Consider the following 24,219-nt stretch of genomic DNA (forward strand, 5'->3'; position numbering starts at 1 on the left):
CCACCCCCCTCCACCCCCTCTTGTGAAAGAAATCTGTCCTGCTTTCCCCCCTTGCTGTTTTTAAATACAGCAGACTGATTTTCACTCTGTTGTGTGTGTGTGTGTGTGTGTGTGTGTGTGTGTGTTGTGCTCGCCGTCCAGACACACTCATACAAACAGACACTGACTGTATGTGTGGCAGCAGCCTTTAACCTTGGCAGGCAAACACTTTATCCTCACCAAAGTTTTTCTCTCAAACATCATCTAACACATTACCCAGTGGTCCCAACACTTATCTGAGCCCAGGAGCAGAATACACACATCGACTGCCGTGTCAAAGGGTAACTCAATGCCTAATATAATAACAATGTCCCTGAGTGTGTGTGAGGTCGAGTGGTTCAGGTGTCAGCCACAAACATGCTGTTATTCATCTTCCAGACTGTTCTCAGTGGTGTTCCTGGCTTTACCACTGCATAAATGATGAAATATCTTTTCCCTGGAGTGGCAGACAACACAGCATACATGAGAGTGTGAAAATGAGAGAAAGCAGAACTGATCACAAGTGAGCTCCCCCCGGTTATCAGAGGTGTTGGCATAGCAACCAATTGGGTTGGGAAATTAACAGTGTGATTTGAATGCACTGTCAAACGTCTGAATCTCTCTTTGGCACCGGCCAAAGATACACTTTGTGACCGACTGGTGTTATTCAATGTGTCAAATCTGCACACAAGTCTGGTCACACTGTGTCTGCGCGACACTTTAATGTTTCATCCAGGACTTTCACAGCCTGCGCCCATGACGAGCAGAGACGGGAGTACTGCACCTATTCATAGTCCACCGTTTTCTGAATGTGGTTCAGATGCCTTACAGTGTTCTTACTGTGTCCATTTTATCAGGAAGGCTTTTTGAACTGACCATTACTGTATCCCAGCATGCATTTCACATCAACCGGGAGTGATAGCAGGAGATGAAAGCCAGTCCACAAGGCAGGAATATGAATACGTGGTTGATTATCAGAATAATGCCCAGTTAAAACTTGCTCTGATGTTTTCAGAGATGTGAGGACCTGAGAACAGGAAACGGTCTTATCTCACAGGCCTGTGACGCTGATGTCTTCGTGCCATTTTAAGCATCAGATACAATTCCCACTGAAAGGTCTCCGAGCTGAAATCCAAGATTTCTTGCTGCCAGACCGGTTTGTCTGAAGCGGAAGTTGATATTCATGTTTTCATTGTTGTATAAGAGCACTGCCTCTGGATCCTTACACTTACAGATCTTGCTGGACTTTAATGAATAAAACATATAGATGAAGATGAGCTGATTGTGAGTATGCTATTTTAGGGATGCGCTGTGAATCTCATAGATCAGGTAATTGGACCTTTGAATTAAGTCACTCTGCAGGTGTGCTGCACCTTAACTCAGCTGAACAAGTGATGTCAGTAAGAGCTCTGTCGTACCAATTAGCAACTCAAGATTTCAAGACTCTGATGTTTTATTAGTAACATGGTCATTCACTGTGGGCTGGAAGATGAAAGGAGGATTTAAAAGGCTATAATCAATAAAGAATAATAATTAGAATAGGAGCTGTATAAATTATATTGAAATAATAAAATAAAAAAATTATAAAGGGTGAAAAAGAAAAAATAAACCATACGTATCTAAATGTGAGTTTGGATTCCTGAGTTCATTTTATCAAATTAAAACAGAAATCTTGGGAGTTGTTATGCTCTTTATTGAGAGAGGTGTATCTTGACGACCACTGGCCAGGTTGACCTTACATCTTGATAATCTTGATCTCCGAAAGATGAAGCCAAATGGCTCTCATGATCACCTGACCTTTCCTTACCACAGTCATGTGTTTGTATACAAAAGATATCAAAATCAAAGGGGCAATCTGCCATGAAACTTCCTGAGTACATTCATGCTCCCCAGACGTTGAATCGTTTCAACTTTTGATTTGATTTGAGTTCCTCTATAGTGCCATCCTCAGAACAATATAATTATTAATTTTAAATGAATTTTGTTGTGGATCATGGTCCTCAGAGGAAGGATGTTTCCCCGACACTATGTTCAGGTCTAAATTTTCAAATGTACACCTGAAATATCAGACACTAATGAGCAGGTCAGAGTGTAGTGGCCCCTTTGTCCATGTTCACATCAGTGCATTAAGTGGATTTATGTCTGAGGGATGTTGTTGATATGTATAATAAATGTTCAAATAGTATGCAAAAAAAAAAGTTTAACAAGTTCAAAACAGAAAGGGAATATTGTAATTACTCTGATGTGTGCATGAACACGCTGTGTGAAGAAAGGCTGTACTCAGGCAGTTCGGCTCAGGCAGTGTGCCTGGGACGCAGAGTGTTCGTGGGGGAATGAGCCTTTGTCTCCTGCAGACAGGCAGACGAGCAGAACGGGGTTGACACATTTACACAAATAGCGCTGGAGGAAAAATAGCATATAGATGTTTTGGTGTAGCCTCTTTCTGCCATCCAAGAGAAGAATCAAAGTTGAAGGCTCAAGCTCACGCGTGAATCAGGCTCTTCCCGAGCGAGAGTAATCATGTTTGTGGAGTCCGCTGTCGTTCCGACGTCTCACACACCAGCAGATTCAGATTACACAGTGTGGTGGGATGCGTTCGCCAAACTCATACCTGACATCTCTGCGGGATGCGTTCGCCGAAGTCAGGCCTGACATCCCTTGCAGGTGAACTGCGTGTGATCTGCGTAAGTGGATCGTAACAGCCTAACATGGAGCACAGGCAGGGAACATAGTACTGACGCTGCAGTTGCTGAGCAGTCGATGTTACAGCAGACAGACTAACAGAAGAATTTCTACCATGTTTCACGTGTGAAAAAGCTTTACATGATCTACTTGGAAAATTATAAACATAAAAACACAACACATTTATTTTTCCCATTATTGTTCAGTCTGTTTTTGGTTTCAGTGAAATTTGCTTCAGATTTTCATGATCCATAGAGGATGAGGTTTATAGATTTATATATTTATATACATTCATGCTCCCCAGAGAGAAGATGGTGCCATTTTTGCAAACATGATTACCTGTATCAAAATTGACACTCATGACCAACAATAACTGATGTTTTTGTAGGAATTGTAATGATTACATTTTTGAAATTTAGATTCATAGAGGAGGTATTGGTTATATTGAATAGTATAATAATAATAATAATAATAGTATCTGCAGCTTCTTTTTGTTTGGCAACGAAGGCATGATGAATCATTTCAGCCATATTAGCAGCATTGCCTTTGGAATCTTGTACAGACATTCAGGGTCCTCAGATGTTGAATGCTACTGATTTTTGTGATCCCAGACTTTTCATTTAGTCCCATTTAATTAAATGTCTCAATAGCTGGGTTTCCATTGTAGTTTTGTACAAAATAGTAATGATTTTTTTTTTTTCTTTTACAAAAGTTGACAAAACGCATCCGTGTTCACATTGAGTTGTGCTATGAGAGTAAAGCATGGTTTTTACTCTCGCGATATCGTTCCATTTAAATGTGATGATGGATTTCCAGCAGGTCTGCCTCTCGGTTGCAACCGGCTCCTCCCCTGAATGTGAAAAAAAAAGTGTTTCCATTAAAATTTTCAGTCTAAAAAAGCACATCACGCGAGCAAGTTTTTTTCGAAAACAATTTCAAATTGCGCATTTAGCATGTTAATGAAAACGCACCTAGTTGCTCTGTCACGTTGATGGGCAGCAGAGGTTGGCAGGAACAGTCAAGTGCCTCAAAACTTACTCAGACTTACTGGCAGTGCAGGCAGGTAGACTGGAGCACAGGTGAGAGTGCACGGCTGATTGCAGATGACAAACAGGTGAGGTGGGTGTGGCAGGACAGGGCTGGGTGATTAGCAGAGTGAGAGCAGGTGTGCAGGTGACTGCGCTGGAGGGAAACCAGGCGGGAGGTAATGGCAGGTCTGGAGGAGGGAACAAGAGAGCAAGGAGATGAGACGCTCTTGGATAAGCTGCGGAGACGTTCATGTTCTCCACTGGATGAATGTAATAAGTGACCAGATACTCTACTCTCTCCATGACTTCTGTGCAGGACACAAACTTTAAAGATGTTCTCATAATGTCTGTAACAGTTTGATTCGAGCAGGAATTCTACCTTCAAAATGAATCTGGCAAAGCAAAATTAGTCATAAGTTAACATACATTGTGGGAAACAAAGTTCTCACAATTTGCTTTATGTTTTGCAACAGACCTGCAGAGACTTGCTCATACCCGTGGGCACTCAACTTACTGCTTAGTTCACTTGCCAAGGAACATACACACACACACGCGTTACAGATATCAGCAAAACTACCTTCATTCTGGCACTAATAACAACATTTTGTGTGTGTGTGTGTGTGTGTGTGTGTGTGTGTGTGTGTGTGTGTGTGTGTGTGTGTGTGCGTGCGTGCGTGCGTGCGTGCGTGCGTGTGTGTGTGTGTGTGTGTGCATGATGAGGAGTCAGCAGTCTCAGCTGTGTCATTACTGACGTAGTCACAGACATGTGTCATCAGGCCTGACTGTCTGAACCAGTCAGTGTGACAGCAGGAGCTTGTGTCCTGAGCCCTGATGTAATATCACAGGGAAGAAAATGTCCTGATTCCACCAGCTGGCTGTTTTCACTGCTGGGCTCATGCAAGAGTGCCATTGTTTGTGTTCAGAAAAAGAGTGGTTTATTTTCATGTGTGTCTTGGATTCCCTTTTACTTGCACATGTATGGCTATCTATTAGGCCTAGGCAATATGCAGGATTTAATATCTCGATAAGGTCCGGCCCCAAATAGATATGTGATATTATTATATAATCATCATTTTCACATATAATAAAGCAGCCGAGGGAGCAGAGTTACTTCAGGTGTCTGTGGTGGTCAGTGTGAGGTGACTGACAGGAAACTCTCCTGACTGGATCGTCAGTAGAAAAGATGAGCAACTGTGTTAGAAAATATCTGGTCAAAGATACAAATGTGTGTAGCGAGGGGAAATCAACTACAACTCCCAAGGAGCATTTCAGTAAGAAGACATCCAATCGACAGATCTTAAAGCTCCGTTGCAGATGCGACATGTGACGAACCGAAGCTAAAGACGAAACTTTGTAGTGACCTGATGAAAACCTCCAGCGGTTTGAGCGAGCTCACTGACACAGCTCTTCGTTTGTTAATGTGAATGTGGTGAGTTACATGAAATCAACAAGTAAGTAAAACGTCACACTTTCTGACTGGTGCTGATGGAATATTGTTTTCATTTCATTGTGGAAACTAAATACTCAGCAGGGAGTGCTGACTGTAAAATCTTGCATTCAGCTGCTACAGTAAACTTCTGATTTTCACCTCAGCCGCCGCCTTAATCACTGCAGCAGCTCAGGTTCATGTGTGTGGCGGTTTTTACATCCAAGCAAACTGCTGGGAAAAAGAGATGATTTGATGAATAATTAAAACAGATCATTAATACAATTGTTGCACGGTTCAGTTCTACAGAAGAGTCTATATTACGCTTGGGAAAACTATTTCTGGGAGCAGCAGTTCCTCCTTCGCCTGTTCTATTGTGTTAATGAAAATACACAGATTTTGAGTTTCGAGCTGGCAGCAGAGTATAAGAGTGAGTAATTCTAATTAATAATAAATTGATAATACAGTAAATACTCTTAATGATAACTCGGTAATACCAATACATGTCATTGATAGAACACAGTTGGAAATAAACAAAGTCGTGTCTCGGTTAGAAAACATGAACGCATGGATTCAGACTCACGTGTGTGTGAGCTGGAGTCGGATACCGGCAGGTAACGGAGTTCATGAAGTTGGCTGGTTGTCAAGTGTGTCGAACACTCTCCTCCTCTCCTAAACACTCTTTCTCACACACACACACACACACACACACACACACACACACACACACACAAACTCTTTCAAACTTGTTTGCAGTAATTCTCTAAATGTCCCATCTGCCCCCCCCCCTTCCCCTCCTCAGCTCCCTCCAGCCTCTGTGCCTGTGTTAGCACCCTGCAGTGTGTTGCAGTGTGTTACAGTGTGTTACAGTGTGCTGCTATGGCCTCACACACGGCCTGATTGGTAGCACTACAAGCCGGTGCGAGGCAAAGTGTGATTAATGCCCACTGGCTGGAGAGAAAGGTGGACTTTTCTGCTGTGTTAGCTGTGGCTGTGCTTTCTCTGCCATCTGCCGATGCCCCCCCACCACCACCCCACCCACCCACCCACCCCCACTCGCCACGCTCAGATAGATGGAGGGAGCGTAAGAAAGTAATAAAACACGGGGGGGCTGCCGGCACTCTGCCTGTGTCATAGGGATTAGACGAGAGTTTATGCCCAGGAGCAGCGAGGCCTGGGTGGTCACAGCCGATCACAGCCAATCACAGCCGATCACAGCCGATCACAGCCGATCACAGCCAATCACAGCCGATCACAGCCAATCACAGCCGATCACAGCCGATCACACAGACTCACATTTGCAGGTTGATTTGCACAAAAGAGCCACAAAAACTTGAATCTCAATATTCAGAGTAAAAAGTTGTTTCAGTGTCAAGAACAAACTCAAAATTATAAAACAATTTATACTTTTACAAGAATGTTATAATGCTACAACAAAGTTGTAATTTTATGAGGAAAAAGTCTTTAACATAATGGAGATTAGATGTTATTTTATAAAGAAAACATTATGAAAAAGTCATAGTCTGCTTGATTGACAAAAATTTAAATGACACCAAAGCACTATAATGGTTTTATAGATTCCATTTAAAGAAATAAGAAATAATGTTATGAGAATAAAGTCTGAATGTTATCAGATAAAAGAAATGAATAATAATTGTTATAATGTAATTTTATGACAAAGAAATCATAATTTTATTAGATAAAGTTGTAATTCTACAAATATGACGGTAAAAAGTCGTAACTGTAGAAGAAATATTTTCCGAATAAAGTTGTCAATTAAGAATTGAAGAAGAATGAGTCATGATATTACAAGAATAAAGCTGTAATATTACCACAAAGTCTAAATATCATGAGAAGAAAATCATAATATTTAAGCACACTTTATTCTCTAAATCAGTTTTTTGTGTTGTTGCTGCTGTTGTGGATGTTCTCCACCAGCACTGGCTTCATTTCCTCTGTAGAGGCTTTATTTCTTTTTAACTTGCCGACCGGATTCCTGCAGCAGTTGTCCGGCAGGCTCATCCTCAGCTCCCCTGTGCAGCGGAGACGGTCTGCTGCCCTCTGTCTTCTCTCCATCAGGCTCATCTCCCATCAGGCTGCAGGCAGGATGAATAGGTAATCTACCACTGAGACTGCCCAGGATTACAGTGATGGAGGGGATCTGAGCGCTTCCGTGCCAAGCTAATGAAATTCCCTCAATCCACACTGGCGGCTGCTAGGCTCGTCTCACTACACTAATGTTCTCAGTCTGGGTTTGAAGAGCCAAGCTCGAGCCCACCAACCCCCCCCCCCCATTCCCTTTGTATCCCTGTGTATGTGTGTGTGCGCGTGTGTGCATGTGTGTGTGTGTGAAACAAACAAATGGATAACATGAATAGGATGTTCGAGGTGAGCCTGCTGCTCTGGAGTCAATAGGAAGCTTATGCTTGGTTTATGATTATGAATTTAAAAGCAGGGGATGGAGGCACAAACAGGCTTGTGGAAATCCAGTGTGTGTGTGTGTGTGTGTGTGTGTGTGTGTGTGTGTGTATATGTGTGTTTGTTTGTTTAGAAACGCAGCAGCTGTAGTGGTCAGTGTGTCGGCAGGTTCACTGTCACAGAAGCAAAGTTTTTCCGCTGGTTTCCAGTTTGTCTTTATGGACAAACACACACACACACACTTCAAAGCTCTCTGGTCACATACACACACACGTGCACACATACACATACACACACACACACACACACACACACACACACACACACCCTAAATGGATGATGTGGAGCGAGTGTTATGGAGCATTGTGTTCCCCTCTGCAGAGTGTTCCTCTGCTGCAGACTAAAGCCATAAATCGGATGAAGTTAGTGTTGCAGTGCTGGGCCGCTGCTCTCCCTCTGGGCTCAGCAGATACCGGTCTAACTGTGTGGACCAGGAACACAAACACCCCCTCCGCTCTGCGCTCACTGTTTATGTTAATGCTCGTTCTGCTTTATTGTGCAGACAGTGCCCGGGCTAGAGCGACAAGAAAGATTGGAGAAGGGGTGAGAGACAAGTTTTTAAGAGCAGGAGTTAAGGGTGTGAGTCACATTAGTCACGGTCTGGCCTGGTGGAGAGCTGGTGGACACAAATGCACAGCTGCACTTGCCGAGGGAGGATACAGAGCACCAGAGAGGTTTTCATTTGAGCAATCCAGTGTAAGCTAATGTTTCAAAATGTAGAAGCAAAAGGCAAAAGGTGTTTATAGCGGAAAAGGCTGCAGTCACACAGAGGAGGAGGGAGACGCGATGAATCCTACAGACACGGCGGGAAATGGCGTTCACTTCAGCCTCATTCATGTTCACATGAGAAGTGACCGTTAACACAAAGAGTGAACCTCCGCACAGCTGGACAGTCGCTATGTGAATGTTGGGACTTTTGGAAAACTTGTATTTAGCAGCTCCTCCGTCACAAAGATCGGAGGGAACCCGACACGTGAAGGTTCCCGCCTCACAGTGTTTTCAGTGGCGTTGTAACGGCAGCCGCACTGCTGCAGTCAGCAGTCGCCAGGAGAGAAACATCCACTGCTCTTGCTGAGTAGAGGATGGTTGAATATTTTTCAACTTGTTGAATGTGGCGCAGAAGCTAAAACCACAGATCATTTTACTGGTGCCAGAGTTGCTTGAGTCACAGTATACAACTCAACAAAATGGCCACGCCGTCTCGCCCAATAGACATTTAACTTGCCATGTTGATGATATTGTTAATTATCTCCTTTGCTTTGAGCTGCGGCCCACTTGAAAAGATTAGAGCAGGTGCACAGCAGCAGCCTGTGGTGTATAGTACAGGTTGGATCAAGTGTTGCTCAATCACAATACAGAACATCAATGTTGCTGGGCGACGGCTGCAGCGGTGACCGTTCCTTGAAGGAAAAGGTTGATGTACAGTGAATTGTCCCAAATACATAGTTTCATGTTTTTAAAAATGCAAAGTAATGTTCTTAAACAGCTGTGCACTGCAGTTTTTATCAAACATTTGTCAAAGGAGAGCAGGGTGGTGTGTGTGTTCATGGTGATTAGGCTGGGTCCATATCCAAAATGTAATATCTTGATGAAGTCCAGCCTCAATATTGCGATATACAATGTATATACCTTTTTTCCATATTATGAAGAATAACACATATGACAATATCGTGCTATTCGATATTATTGAATATTGGCCCGAGGCTCATGGTGATGAAGGAACATGTTACTCTGAGCACTCAATTTTTTAATTTTTTTTTTTGAGCTTTAATTTGATCATGCTGGGAACTGTAGTCCTACTCTTGGATAATTTGCCACACAGAGGCGGGAACCCTGAAAACCCTGGTCCACCGCCAGGCCCCAACAGTTTACATGTGTTTATTCTGCTTCTTCTTCTTCTTCTTCTTCTGTGATAAAATCACAGTTGTATTTTAGGGGCTTTGTGTTTGTTGCTCATGTAACATTCATGATTTGTTATAAACTGAATAGTTAACCAGAGGCTGGTCGGTACTGCAGTCCAAACACTCACCAACGCACCAGCAGACAGAGCAGCGTGCTGTTCAAATATTTAGGCGCTGCTATCAGTCGATTGCCATACATTTGCCCGTGGTACACACACACACACACACACACACACACACACACGCACACGCATTAACGCACAAGCAGGTACAAGACACAAGTTAAATGGATTTAATTAGGTGTAAGTGAGTTTGATAATAACCATCCATCTCACACACACACACACACACACACACACACACACACCCACCCTGTGCTTTGATGTCTGTTCTTGGTGAGAGAAGGCAAAGTCGTCATGTGGAAAGCAGAGCTGGTAATTCCACGGTGTGCAGCAGAGCTCAGTGCTCCAGTACACCGATGCCCATCATGCCTCTTTGCTTTAATATTCACGATTTCACACGTTAACGCTCACTAATCCGTTCATAATCTGTGACAGATCATTTCAGATCCCGTCACATATCATCTCTGCACACATTAACTATGTTCACACACTCCCAGGCGGATTTAAGTGATTTTTGTCACTTTTAATAAAGGATCTTTTAACATGGACAGCGTCAGGGCCAAAGAGCAGGGACCTGCAGGTTCTGTAGGACTCACTGGATCTGGAAAATAAGTCGGTGTTGTTCACTGAAGAAAAATATTACTGATCTACAGAGAGCAAAGACTCTGTAAAGTTATTTATTGGTGCTTGATCTCAAGAAAGTTTCATTATCTGGAAAAATATAGTATTTTCTTTTTAAAGGAAACTTATTTTGTGTCATGTAAGTGTCATTTCTTCCGTGCTGTTGCCATAAAACAGTTTTCTGATGGTCACTATATAATCGTTTAATAATCGAGACGAAATCCATCAATTCACACAATCACAAGTCTCTCAAGGCGCATTTGAGATCTGATCACTCGCCACATTCAGAGGTGGTCTGGGCGGCATGTGGACGCGTTCTTCTGGCAGTGGGAACGCAAAAGCGTCCTGGACCAAACTACTCCACTGACTTCCTCTGCCACAGTTTAATAATGAACTCAAAATATTTCACTATTTCAAAAGGATAAAACCTTATTTCATTGTAGAGCTGTGCACTGATTCACTCAGCCACTCCTTTCCCTGCCCACTCTGGTGGTCTCTCACTCTCTCACACACACACACACAACACACACACACACACACACACACACACACACACAAACACGTTTATTTCAGATCCCTTGTACTTGGTTGTTGTTTTAATAGAAACAAGAAACATTTAAAATTCAGACTGTACATTTATTCAAGTATTGTACTTTACTAGTATTTCCTCAATGCTAATTTATATTTCTAGTCCAGTACATCTCAGAGGGACGCCCTGTCTCCCAGAAAATTACATTTCTGGGGCGTCGTGTAGCGTAGTGGTCTAAGCAGGTGCCCCATGTGTAGAGGCTACAGTCCTCGCTGCAGTTGGCCCCGGTTCGAATCCCGCATCGGACGGCCTTTCGCTGCATGTCATTCCCCCTCTCTGCCACCCCATTTCCTGTCTCTCTCCACTATACTATCAAATAAAGGCATTAAAAGCCCAAAAAAATATACTTTAAAAAAGAAAATTACATTTCTACACAACTAAACTGCAGCAGCAGATAGATTTTGGAGGGAATTTAATTGGGCTGAATTACTTCCTGTGTCTTGAATGAATGAAGTGGGGTGGATGGAGGATATACAGAGAGCATGAGTGTGACACCAGTGTGAGACCAACAAGAGCGCTGTGGTTCAGCTTAGCGAAAGATGGTGTTTTAGGTTAAATGTAAATGAAGAGGTTGTGTCTGAAGTCACTGTCAACTTTTTCTATATTAAACCAGACCAGGATTTTCACCTAACTTTAGCCAAGTGCTGTGAGAGTCTCAACAGAACTTGATTTGTGCAGGTTTAAATAGATGTGTCTCTAAAATCTCTAAAAATCTATATATTTATAGATCAGAAAATAATTTCGTTAGGATTAAATAAATTGGCTTTCTTTGTTCCCATGAAACTGCATCATCCTGGGACCCTTTGTCACATTACCCCTCCTGCTTAATAAAGAAGCGCTGTCAGAAAACTCATCTTTATGAGAAGAAATTGGGGCATTTCTTTCCTCTCACAGTAAAATACTTCACGCCTCTGGGCTAACTTTTAACAAGCTGGGCCCGCTGCAGCTGTTCTCGGTCCATGGGGGGAACGGATCTGCCACTTAGCGCCCCAACCAGGTAAAAAAAAACAAATGTTAGCGAGCTGTGTACTCATTAGCATCTCCAGATTGAATAAAGGCTGCATTAATGAGTACAAAACTCCCCTCCTCCAAGAGTGCTGCTGTAACAGGATTAGATCTTTTTTAGGACTGATTTGCACAAACATTTAAGGCCTCAGAGAGAAGAGTTATTGATTTACCTTGACAAAGCATTCATTGACGCGACATGGCGTGTTCTCATATATCTGGTACCTCCTGAACCCGCAGAGTCATACACCTCCTGCTAGAATCAGCTGAACCTCTTACTGACCTGACATCCATCTAGGATTAATGTCCATAAACCTTTTGGTGGATGAAAGAACTCTGAGCTTCTTTTGTAGAGAGAAAATGAAAAATGTGTGGGAATGAATGAAGTATCAGTGTTTTTTGTGTTGCAAAGCCCACATAGCAACCAGCCAGCTCATTGTTAGCCGCGCTAACAGTGGCTCTGGGGATGGTCGACTGATTAAGTCCACACCGAAATAAGAGAAATATTGCTCCCTTCGGGTTGGGATGGAGGTTCAGCCCCAAGTGAAGGAGTTGAAGTATGTTGGGCTCTTGTTCACGAGTGAGGCTAAGATGGAGCGGGAGATTGCCTGGCGGGATTGTTGCAGCGTCAGCGGTAAAGTGAGCATTGTACTGGACCGCTGCGGTGAAGAGGGGGCTGAGCCAGAAGTCAAAGCTCCCGATATACCAGTCCATCTTCGTTCCGACCCTCAACTACGGTCATGAGTGTTGAGTAGTGACAAAAGAATGAGAATGAGCATACAAAGGGCTGAAATGAGTTTCCTGGGTGAGGAGCTCTGACATCCAGAGGGATGAGCTGCTTCTCCTTCACGTTGAAAGTAGCCAGTTGAGGTGGTTTGGGTGTCTGGTTAGGATGCCTCCTGGGCACCATTGGAGGTCTTCCAGGCACATCCAACTTGCAGGACGCAGGCAGGGGGTAGACCCAGAACAAACTGGAGAGATTATATATCTCATCTGGCCTGGGAACGCCTTGGGATCCCCCCCAGGAGAAGCTTGACCTGCCACCACCGCAACTCAACCGCGGATAAGCGGAAGAAAATAGATGGATGGATGGATGAAATATCTCAACAACCACTGGATGGATTGCCATGAAATTTTACCACAGATATCCACGGTACCCAGAGTACAAATCCTACTGACTTTGGTGATAGCCCGACTTTTCATCTAGCGGCACCAGCAGGTTGAAGTTTTTTTGTTTTTTATGCGTCAACATTCAACGCAGCAGGGAACAATCGCACGTCTATCAGACTACCCTACATGTTGAAAAATGGATTCCCACTGCGTTATCAAGTGACGCCAAGGGCTCCCGTCCAAGCGTCCATATGTAATGAGTTGGGAGTGGGAACGTGTTGGCATGCTGCCCGTTTGTAACATCCTTTGGATTCTTTTAATTTTGCTGCATAACTGCACAACACCAAGCCTACACACAGGACTGAAAAGCATGCATTATTGTTGCTCGATCTGAGCCACATGTGAAATAATGCATGGTGGGAAGAAGCCTAGTTAAGCTGTTGTAACGCGTCGAGTAGAGAAAGGATGAAAGTGGTGTGAAACGTGTCAGTGGTTCTGCAAAGATGATCTTCAGTTCAGCCCACGCTTGGCAGGAAATCTGAATGCAGCAACGCCGGCCTATTGTTTCTGTTCAGTATGCAGATGCGCACGCACGCACGCACGCACGCACGCACAAACATTTGAGGATGAGGAGAAAGATCCACAGTGCAGGTATGACTGCACACACACACATGCACACGCACAATGACAGCATTCAGCATAGTGATACAGCTCTGTCAACAGGATTCATTCGGTTTGTTGTACAAAGTCTTACAGTGTGTGTGTGTGTGTGAGAGAGAGAGGGGGGGTGTTTTAAGGTCTGTGTTATTTCAAGAATCATGAAAAATACATGAGTATAGATTCCATCCTCTGGAGGAAATTTGGTTTGCAAACAATGTTGAAGATTAAAAAAAAAAGTGACATAACATCACCGTAAATAACTGCAACTGTGAGAAAGCATCAGGTTAAAGAGCAGCTGAAATAAAACTGTGTGATACAGTACAGATATGAATGTCTCCTCTGGAAGAAAAAAAAAAAAAAAAGATCAGATAGACCTATATTTCATACATTGCCTCTACAGTATTTGTGCATTAACCAGTCAGAGGGAAAAAGAGCATTTATGATGATTCTCCAATGTCTGTTTCATCTTTAAATATTAAACAACTATTAAACCAGTTATACACATCAGTCTAGGTGTTGGGGAGCACTAGTTCATGTGTAAAAGAAGCAATATAAAGGCTTTAGTGTGTCCAGAGGGAGCTGTGTGAAGTCTGTAAAGTGTCACTTGTGTGAGTGAGTGTCAGCTGGGACTGAAGCCGACACGTTTGTAAATGAAAGCAGTCTCACAGAGGCAGAGAGGAGTGAGCTTACCAGACCCTCTGCTGCAGATACAGGCTCCAGGCTTCAATGGCTGCTGTAACACACCTGAACCTCCACCCAGACTTGCATTGTGGGTAATGTAGTCAACAAGGTTTGACAAGGAAGAAGATTGTTTTTATTTGTGCATCGAGAGAGGCAATGCTAAATCTGTCTCATATTTTTTTTTTTAACAATTATTAAAGACATTTCCTTTGACAGGAAGTATTAATCCTGATTTCATTCAGACTTTAAAGGTCCTATATTGTATGAAGTGAGATGTCCATGTGTTGTTTGATTATAAAGCAGGTCTAGGTTCTATATTAATACTGTGAAAGTATCAAAGCGCTCAGTCCACAGAGAAATGCACACAGCCTGTATTCAGAAACTGAGCCTTAAAACCAGCCGTCAGGACTTCTGTAACTTTGTGATGTCACAATCAAGCAGTCATAGCAGCCCAAAGCCCCGCCCACCTGGACCCACCATCCAACCTTTTTACGATTTGGTTTCTCTGATTGTTTACCTAAAATCTGCTGTATTTTTATTCAGTGACTCAGAAGTTCAGCGTTTCAGAGCCTCTCTTCTGATTGGCTCAGAGAGGCGACGTAAAACTACACTGAGCCACAAATATATCTTCTTATGGATCAAGCCCTCAAATTGTTATTGTGGTTCCATCAGATTTAGTCTAATGTGAGCTCAGCGTCAGGTGAAGTGCTGGCCTCTGTGAACAGTTTCTACTGTAAGTCATTATCTCGTGCTGCTGTCAGGCAGCAGCTCTCCTTTAGATCCACAGCTGCTGGATTACATATACAACAAATGCTGCTGCTCGAAGCTTTCACAAGTATAAACCAGAGCAGGTAATCATGATGATGAATGTTCTCCTCTCCTCTGCCATCCTCTCCGCTCATCTTCATGTTGTCACGACAACCGCACGCTCACCCCTTCGTAGTTTGTACTGTAATGGACGTTTATGTTTAATGGACTGTGTGGTTCTTTCACGGTCGGTCAAGGACCTGTGTGTTATTGAATAGAAATAATGGATCCACCTGTGCCTATAGTGATGCTGTAGAGGATGTTTTTTTTTTTTTACTGGTGTAGTGAGCCCATGAAAGAAAGTGACCTTGTTCTGTTGCGCTGAAGAGTCGAGACCCAATTCAGTGTTCTATGAATTAACACCCTAACACTAAGGAGAATCTATTTCCCATCACATAGAGAGCTGAAACCATACATGACATTTCCAGAGGTGAGCCTTGTCAAAATCACAGCAGTTGCATAGTTAAAAACAAACACATTAGATATAGACACATATCTGCATGGAGAGGAGAGGAGAGAAGAAGAGAATAACAGAAGGAGAAGAAAAGGAGTTAAAGCAGGAGAGGAAGAGCTCAGTGGTAGAAATCTGTCACTGCCTGATAATGTTCTTCTCTGTCAGCTTAATGTCAACGCCCTCTCTTCCTCTATCTTCCTCTCCTCATCTCTCTCAGTGAATCCCCTGTCTCTCCTTTGTAATCTGTCCCTCTGCACGTATCCTTATCCTCCTACTCCCCGCTGCTTTGTGTTCGCTCGCGAGCACCACGCATCCCTCTCAGGCCGGACCCGCGCGTGGGTGTACAAATATTGTGAAAAGGGGACCCCCCTGTTACTGATGACTTTACATAAGAGGGTAAATCTGCGAGTAGGCAGTGAAAGAGTGGAGCAGGGAGAAGATGTAAACATTTGTTCGCTCGGTATAAATGAACCACCTGCTATAATGACTTTATGTAAGATGGTAAATCTGTGAGTGGGCAGGGGCACAATGGCGATGCAGAGGGGAAGAGCACGAAGGTAAGAGGAGGAAGAGGAAGAGTTGGTGTTAAAGGAGCGGTTGCGTGTTTTTTGGAAGTTAAAAGGGAACAGGAGAGGTGGGGGTTCAGAGAGTCTTCCTAAGATGGGCAGGTGGAAAGATTTAATTGTTGTAACTCAGATGCACACAGTTGATCTTTATTGCACGTTAATTAGTAATGCGTGCTCTTGAATCACATCATTTGTGTGCGCAGATCTGCAGTCCGTGCTCTTGAATTAGGCCGCATTCAGACAAGACAGCAGCAGCATGAACACAGTGCTGCCTCCTCAGTCTTTTCAATGAGACCACTGCACTGACACAGTGGGGGGAACCACTGCAGAGGGATCCAGTAAAAGTTGAACCTCAGCTCAGCCCTCGAAGCAGCACAGTCTGACGCCGGCCAGCACATTAACTTCATAACCTGAAGCTGATATTTCTGTTGACCTTGTCACGACAACAGATGAAATGATTGTCGCTGTTTTTATTTGTCTGATAAACTGACACTCATGGATCTGTTCGACTGGATTTCCTGGTTTGTATTTGATCATTTCAGCAGGATGTGAGGCGACACACCCCCTCCCCCAGCTCAGACCTTGAAGCTGAAGTCAAGGCTTGTTGTTGCTGTTGTTGTTGTTGTTGTGACTCTTGTTAGTTAACAACTGGCTGGCAGCTGCGCTTTGGTATTGAGGTGCCTACAAACACTGAATCTGTACCTTCGTATTAATACTGTAAGATGCAATACACACTGACCAGAACATGAACCGTTGCGTCATTTCACATTCGTCCAGCTACAGTAGCGGGATGTGATGAAAATGCAGCTTTTCTGGGGCCATGGACAAAGTAATGCCCTGTCAGCACTGGGGGCCATGATGGAGACGTATCCATGCAGTTGACAACGACGGCTTGTACAGAAAACACAAGAACAAACCTCCGACTTGAACGACCATGTATGTTGTTTTTTTTCACCCCTCTGATACGACCCATAGGAGGAAATAGCGGCACTACAGTGGCAGGCCTACCGGACTTTTGTTGTCATGGTTACAATAATAAACACGCAGACTATACTGACAGCGGAGCACCGGACCTTCGTCCCCTTGGTTACAATAATTAACATGGCTTGGTTAGGTTTAGGAGAAGATCGTGGTGATTATCGTTGTTGTCATGGTTACAACAATAACAACGGTCATGGATAAAAGGAAACAACATAAACTGCTGCTTTCACGCTTCCTGTGAGATATTCCTGTGTTCTGTTGACCCATCCATCCACTCCAACCTAACACGGACTCGCTCTATATACTACATCACCTGATTTGCTCCTGTCATAATTACTGCGACTGCTAGATGTCGCATAGCAACAAAACCTAACTATGGGTCTTAATAACCTTCTGCATAATCAACCTATGGACCCGTTTTTAAAGAAGAATCTCAGAAGACGGTGTGTATGGTCCCCTTTATGACACCACAGCACTCAGCTGTGATTTTATATGTAAGGTTGCTATGACTTCGCTACACACTGTAGATCCTACTGTGTAGCTTAATATCCATGGATCTAACAGACCTACTACAGTCGAGCCACTTCTTAATTGCTCTGAATGTGGATGGAGATATAAGGATACTTTGAATTGTGCCCTCTGAACAACGTTCTGTTATCTTTGCCACCCCCTACATTTTATACTCAGCCGTACATTAAATTGTTACCAGTAGTTCAACAGTTCATTTTCAACAGCACATTGCAGTTTCACCCCCTTTGAGACGCACTGAGCTCTGTGAGAGAGGAGTAAAGGAGATGATGAGGATTTTGAAGTTGCGAGTGAAGAGCAGCGGGCAGTAGATGGGTACAGGATGAAGAGACGACTCCCTCTCTCAGGGGAGGAGGGGAGAGGAGAATAGAGTCACTCCAATAGGAGAGAGAAACATAGTTGATCTGGAAGTAGAGGGGAGGACGGGAAATGTGTTTTTTTTCAAAGGAATAGTACAAAGAGCAGAGGAGCCCCTTTGAAGAAGAGCTGAAGAGACGACCGCAGAGGGCTCATGGGAAAACAAAGAAGAGGAGAAGGTTTCGGGAGAAGAGAGAGGGAGAAGTGGAGCTAGAGGAGAAGAGGGGATGACAGAAGTTTTTGGAAGAAGCGAGGAAAAGATGAGAGCTGAGTGTGTTGTGTTGTGTGGTGTGCATCAGCTTCAGGTTGAATAGAAACCTGGCTGTGCTCTCCCTCTGAAGCATGTGCTCTGCTCATGACTACTCCCTCCGACTCAATCTACTCAGCTGGTGTGTGTATTGGCACCACACGCCGCCAACATAGTGTGGAAGAGTTGATACGTGCAGGAGTTTCTGCTTCATTGTTGTGTGTGTGTGTGTGCGTGCGCGTGCGTGCGTGTGTGCGTGCGTGTGTACTCTTGGTTGACTGTTTACAGCGTATGAAGACAGTCTTGGCTCGGCTGGTCCTCGTCTCTGCCAGACATCTTCTCTGAAGGACTCAGTGAGCCAGGAGCTGACGCACAGCTCCCAGATTTACAGCGAAAACACTGAAGATTTCCTTCACTTTGTTCGTCATGTAGCAGGCAGCGGCCCATTAGCTTCCATTCATTCAGGTGTCTGTAGGCGGGAAAATACAATGACCAAGGCCTTGCAGCTGCAGAAAATGTAGAGAGATAAAAAAGTAAAACATAATTCAGTCCTTTCTTCAACAAACATGTGGGTCCAGTGTGTAGAATCACCAACAGAATATTTCAACTTATCTGAGCCAGAGCAGGGAGGGATGTTGACTCCAAACCAGCAGGATTATTAAAGTGATAGTTCCAACATTTTTGGGTGAATATGTGTATTCGCTGTCTTGTTGACAGATAGATGAGCGCGCTGCCAATTCCAGCTAGACCGGAAACGGGGGGCAAACAGCAGGCCTGACACTTGACCCCTGACACACACTACAGCTCAGCAATCAACACGTCCTGTATGCTTTGTTTGTACAAAAACAAATTAAACCTCCTCAACAACAGTTAAGGGCTTTTTAGAGTGATATCAGTCCTATCATCTAGCACTACAAGGCAAGTAATTATATTTCCCAAAATGTCAAACTATTCTTTTAAAGATGAATTCTACTACTGCTTAACGCTTTGGATTTCCAGATGGGGCATGTTACAGATGGGAGGGGTGAAGAGAAAAACGTACATACAAATCTCAGCGTTGCGTCACGTAGTTATTATCAGTTGACACTCGTGCACTCAGAGACACTCACTGTCAGGAGTCCCAAATCACGCCAATATTTTGGGCCCCCAATGGGGTAAAGGGGCCCCCACTGGCGCCTCATATTGGCACATTTTGCAATGACAACGAATAAACCCCCTTAAAACTCCCACAAAGACACTATGTAGCTCACCTCGACTGCCCCAACAATTGCTATAATAATGTTCTGGAGAGCTGATGCGGGTCAACGCATGGAAATAAGACGGTGTTTTAGCTTCATGTGTTGTCATAATGCCATCGGTGTGTTGGCTTGAAAGGAAAATAATGGGTTGGAGTGTCCTGATGGAAATTGCGTGCTGCCAGTGCGTTGTCCATTCGACCATCGAGCTCATTACATTTTGTGTGTGTGCGCCTGACTCTTTGACACAGCTCTGAGGTTTCTACATTGAGTGCATAGTATTGGCATTCTCCTGAAAACTCACCGATGTGCAGCCTCATGTTGAAGGTAAAAAAAAAATAAAAAAATAAACCATAAACTGAACAATTATGGATCATTCTGTCTCTGTCTGTGTTTGTTTTAAAAAGCAAACTGCCAGCAGGAAGACACTTTTCAAGGCTGTAGAGATATTCAAATGTACATACTGAACAGACTGACCTGCCCCACGTTTGAGCGCTCTCTTTAGTATTTCTGCTACACAGCAGCTAACAAATTCTCTTTCTGTCTTTTCTTTCCATGTCCATCGATGTGCAACTGCATCACGCCCACACTCCCCAGGTAAGACATTTAGTTTTAATGTACTGTTTCTGTACTGCCTGTTTCCTGTTCTGTTTTGTAGCAGGGGGTGGTTGGCTGGTTGTGTTTTGGGTTTTTTTTTGACTGTAATGGGTTCCTGCACAGATACTTAGACCTCAGGTGCATGCTGGGGCAGAAGGTTTGGTTTTGTTTGTGGAAGAGCTGATGATTTTATTTTTGCTTTTTCAATTCAAGTCACATTTGTGTAAGAAGCCGCAGCAGCATGATGAGGCTGCTGCGAGTGTGTGTCTGTGCAGACATGACCAGGCAAGATGGAAGCTACTGTCAAAAAATGATTGAAGGAAAACTGTGTATCTAACAAAAGAGTTACATGGTAATATCTTCATTGCAATAATGATAGCATGCTAATATTAGCATTTAGCTGTTGGATGAGTGTTAAAAATGAATGAAGGTTCAGGGCAACAAATACGCTCCTTGACTTTAAGATACAGACACTAAAACCATGAGTGTGTTCATATGCAGTTATTGCATTATTAAGCTAGTTCTCCGGATTTGTTGTCGTGGAAATGCATCAGCTAGGTCTTCTTACTTGCGTTGAATTCAGGATCTCAGATGATACGCGCAGATGACAGCGGAGCACACCCTCTTCCTCTCTTGTGATTGGTCGGCGTGACTCGTGGCTCCCTGCGGAGAACAGAACACACAAGGGCACAAACAAAGACAAGGACAAGCTTAATGTGTTTTCAATACTGACATCACTTTATTGGGAAAGACACTTTACTCCAGGCTGGAGCTGCCTTGTGCAGTGGTGCGTGTGTGTATGAGTGTGTGATGTGTGTGTGGGTGTGTGTGTGGGAGTGTAGGATGCCCAAATATGGGTTGTCCAGCTTTTGTTCAGGAGTGAAATATTGCCTCCCTGATTCCATCAGTGGAACAAGGTAATTCATTTCCCCTTCCCTTTTGTCTGTGTGTGTATGTGTGTGTGTGTGTGTATGTGTGTGTATGTGTGTGTGTGTGTGTGTGTGTGTGTGTGTGTGTGTGTGTGTGTGTGTGTATGTATGAGAGAGATGGGGGTCTCAATGCAGTTGCATATCATACACATGATGAATTGTGCTCTTGTTTACCTGCTTCTGGTTAATCGTCCTCCTGTGCTTCTGGCTGTTTTTCATACATGGTCAGGTGATGTAATGATTCTTCTGAAATCTTTTCTGTGAGGCCTGGTTCACATCAGCAGATGCTTTTTGCATAACAAACTCAAAGGCTCTGTCTGAAATCACTCACTTCTCCCTATATAGTCCACAATATAGTGAGTTCGCCATTTTGTAGTGCTGTCCGGATGTATAGAGAGAATTATTATCCCCATATAGTGGACTTGTAGTATCCCATAATGCATTGTGAAAACTAGTGTGCAACTGATGGTGACTAACCGAGCATTTTTTGTGAATCAAAGCAGCTCTGCTCCACACCTCCAATCTGGTCTCATTGACTGGACTTCAGGTTTGATAACTCCTCACTCGTTAGCTTTTGTTGATGTCATTAGCTGAGGGGTTCACATACTTTTTCCAGCGTACATTGTTTGTTCAGTATTGTAAGTATCTTAGATGAATCAGATCACATTTTATAACCAATCAATGCAGAAAAACAGGTCATTCCAAAAGGGTTCACCTACTTTTTCTTGGCCCTCAGCATATTTCTGAGCAGGTACTGACAAATCTATATGATTTGCAACAGGAAACCCATAGTTAAGAGTCGTGGTGTACTGTTTAGTCCCACTCAAAATTTTAATCACCACATCACTTGGTTGCTTCAGTCTTTTTTATATACTTACGCATCTTGCACAGACCTGCCTGATATTTCGTTTAGAAAATGAAACAATCACTCTGTATATATCTTCATCTAATCATGTTTTGATTATTGTAATGCACGGTGCGCTTTTTATGTTCTTTGTGTTATTTTCTGTTCACGTCATTGGGAGCTCATCCTCTCTTTTTGGGCTTCATTGGTATTCATAAGGACTGAAAAGGTAATTTTCATGCTGCAGCAACTTTATTTCCCGTTGCTATGGAGACGCATTAGAAATTTGACCTTTACAGGTGGTTTCGTTCAGTTTAAAACTCTGTTCAGACACCTTGAAATACAAAAGTAGCGTTTAGATGCAGCCTTTTTGTGTTGGTAAAATCACATAGTACCAATATGAGCGTTGTATAACTTTCATGTTCAAATTATCCATCAATAATTAATTATTCTTTACATCTCAACGATGTGAAGATGATTCAAGTTCTCTTGGTCCATTTTTTCTATTAATTATAATAAGATTGTACTTTACAAGACCGTGGCTCAGATCTGCGAACACAGTGACATCGCAACAACAAAGTCAGACAAAGCAGGAAACACAAGGAGACAGATAATCAGACAACAGTTTATCCAAATGATCTGAACCAGTTTATTTGGAGAATGACATCAGCAGGAAAGACAGGCCACTTACTACGGCTAACATGAGCATGATGTCAGGCTGAATAAATGAAGCAAAAATGAAATGGCCATTTAGAGTCATTATAAGGCTGTGGAATGATGGCCTCAATTCTCAAAATAACCCAGAGTTCTCTTTAATTCTGTAGCTGAGTTGCACTAATTTTTTTGCACCAGTTTTATCTGCTGACATTCAGTGCTCTGATAGCTTTGTTTAGCCTGGGATATGAAATCATGACAGGCAGAACACGCTCTGAAATACCATCCGTGTCCAGTTGTTAAAGAGCAAATGTGAACATGCCGAAATGTTAACATGCTTCTCATAAATGATGCACACCCCCCTACCCCCCCACCCCTCACTCTTACTGGGAAAATCAGCGTTGCCGTCCTGCCTGCCTCTGTAGTGCTGTCGTCCAGAGAAATAGGAGTAAACACAAGACCATCAGAGAGCAGAGATGATGAAGCCGCTAATTAGCTAATCTCTTTGTTTCACTCATTCTTCCTCTGCCTCTCAGAGGGAGAAGAGGAGAATAACTATATTTAGGCCTGTTTGTAAGACAAGAGGAATCACCTGATGGACCGTGGGGGAACTGATTAGCATGCACAGACATATGCACACCACTGACAAAATGAATAGACTGCTGTGGTGGTGTCGAGAAATGTGGTCAAATGAATTATTAATGGGTGTAGTTATTCAGTGATAAATGATACTGAGTTACCTCTTACTTCTGCTTTGGTCTGGTTTTGTTAACTGTATACCTATCACAGACAAACAGACACTCACCTGTATGGAATGACATGGTGCCTTTTGATTGAGCTGATACAAGACTAAATGATGCTAGGCAAATTAATGTACTGTTAGTCATTTATTGTGGTAGTGTGTATTCAAAGCATTTTAGTTGTGGAAGAATTAGTAATTGTCAACCAGCTCTAAAATGAGTTTTAAAGAGGTGATATCGACTATGTGGTTGACACATTCTCTTACAAAGTGATTGATGAAACAATAGAGACAACCGAGGATTGTGGGTAGGAAAAGTCCTCAGGGGACACTGATAATATTTATACCGTAAACATGAACACTTTGGTCCAGTACTGGCTGTATCACCAATAAATTAACTGAGGATAATCATGGTCCACAGAGGATTATTTCTAATGTTTGTGGTGACTCCTCACCTTTAATCTAGTGCCACCATTGAGCCAACTTTTTCAAGAATTACCCAAGAAATGTCAAAATCTAATGGGCAGATCACCGTGACATATTCATGCTCCCCATATAATAAACTCTTACAGTCAACATGGGGCTGCAAGTGAGATTTAAGACTCTCATTGGATATCCATACCACCAGCATTTTTATGAGCATTTCATTTTTGACATCCATCACTGGTGTATCTCATTAAATAGATAAATTCTCAACAAAGCTACTGTGAAGTTGCAACTTCAAGGAACTACAGTTGAAAGTATCAAGCTATTCGGGAGAAGTACTGCTACTTATGTGGTTAAAAAAAAAAAAAATAGCTGATCACTGGAAACTTTACATTTTCAAAAATAGCTCTGCTACTCAAGTGCTGCTGGAAAATGTATAAATTGGCCACATAGCTAGCACCACTCAAATAAAAACAAAGCCCTTATCCTTATATAATCTCCACATGGAGCCTACATGAAAACAATTTAATGTAT

General features: G+C 43.1%; 1 protein-coding gene across 16 annotated transcripts in view; it reads left to right on the plus strand.

Moving 5' to 3' along the window:
- Positions 1–24,219, plus strand: part of LOC130163608 (pleckstrin homology domain-containing family A member 5-like) — a 218,434-nt gene that overhangs the window by 24,312 nt on the left and 169,903 nt on the right. The gene's annotated exons all lie outside the window — the stretch shown is intronic.

Source organism: Seriola aureovittata, chromosome 22 (genome assembly GCF_021018895.1).
Source record: "Seriola aureovittata isolate HTS-2021-v1 ecotype China chromosome 22, ASM2101889v1, whole genome shotgun sequence".
NCBI classification, from domain to species: domain Eukaryota; kingdom Metazoa; phylum Chordata; class Actinopteri; order Carangiformes; family Carangidae; genus Seriola; species Seriola aureovittata.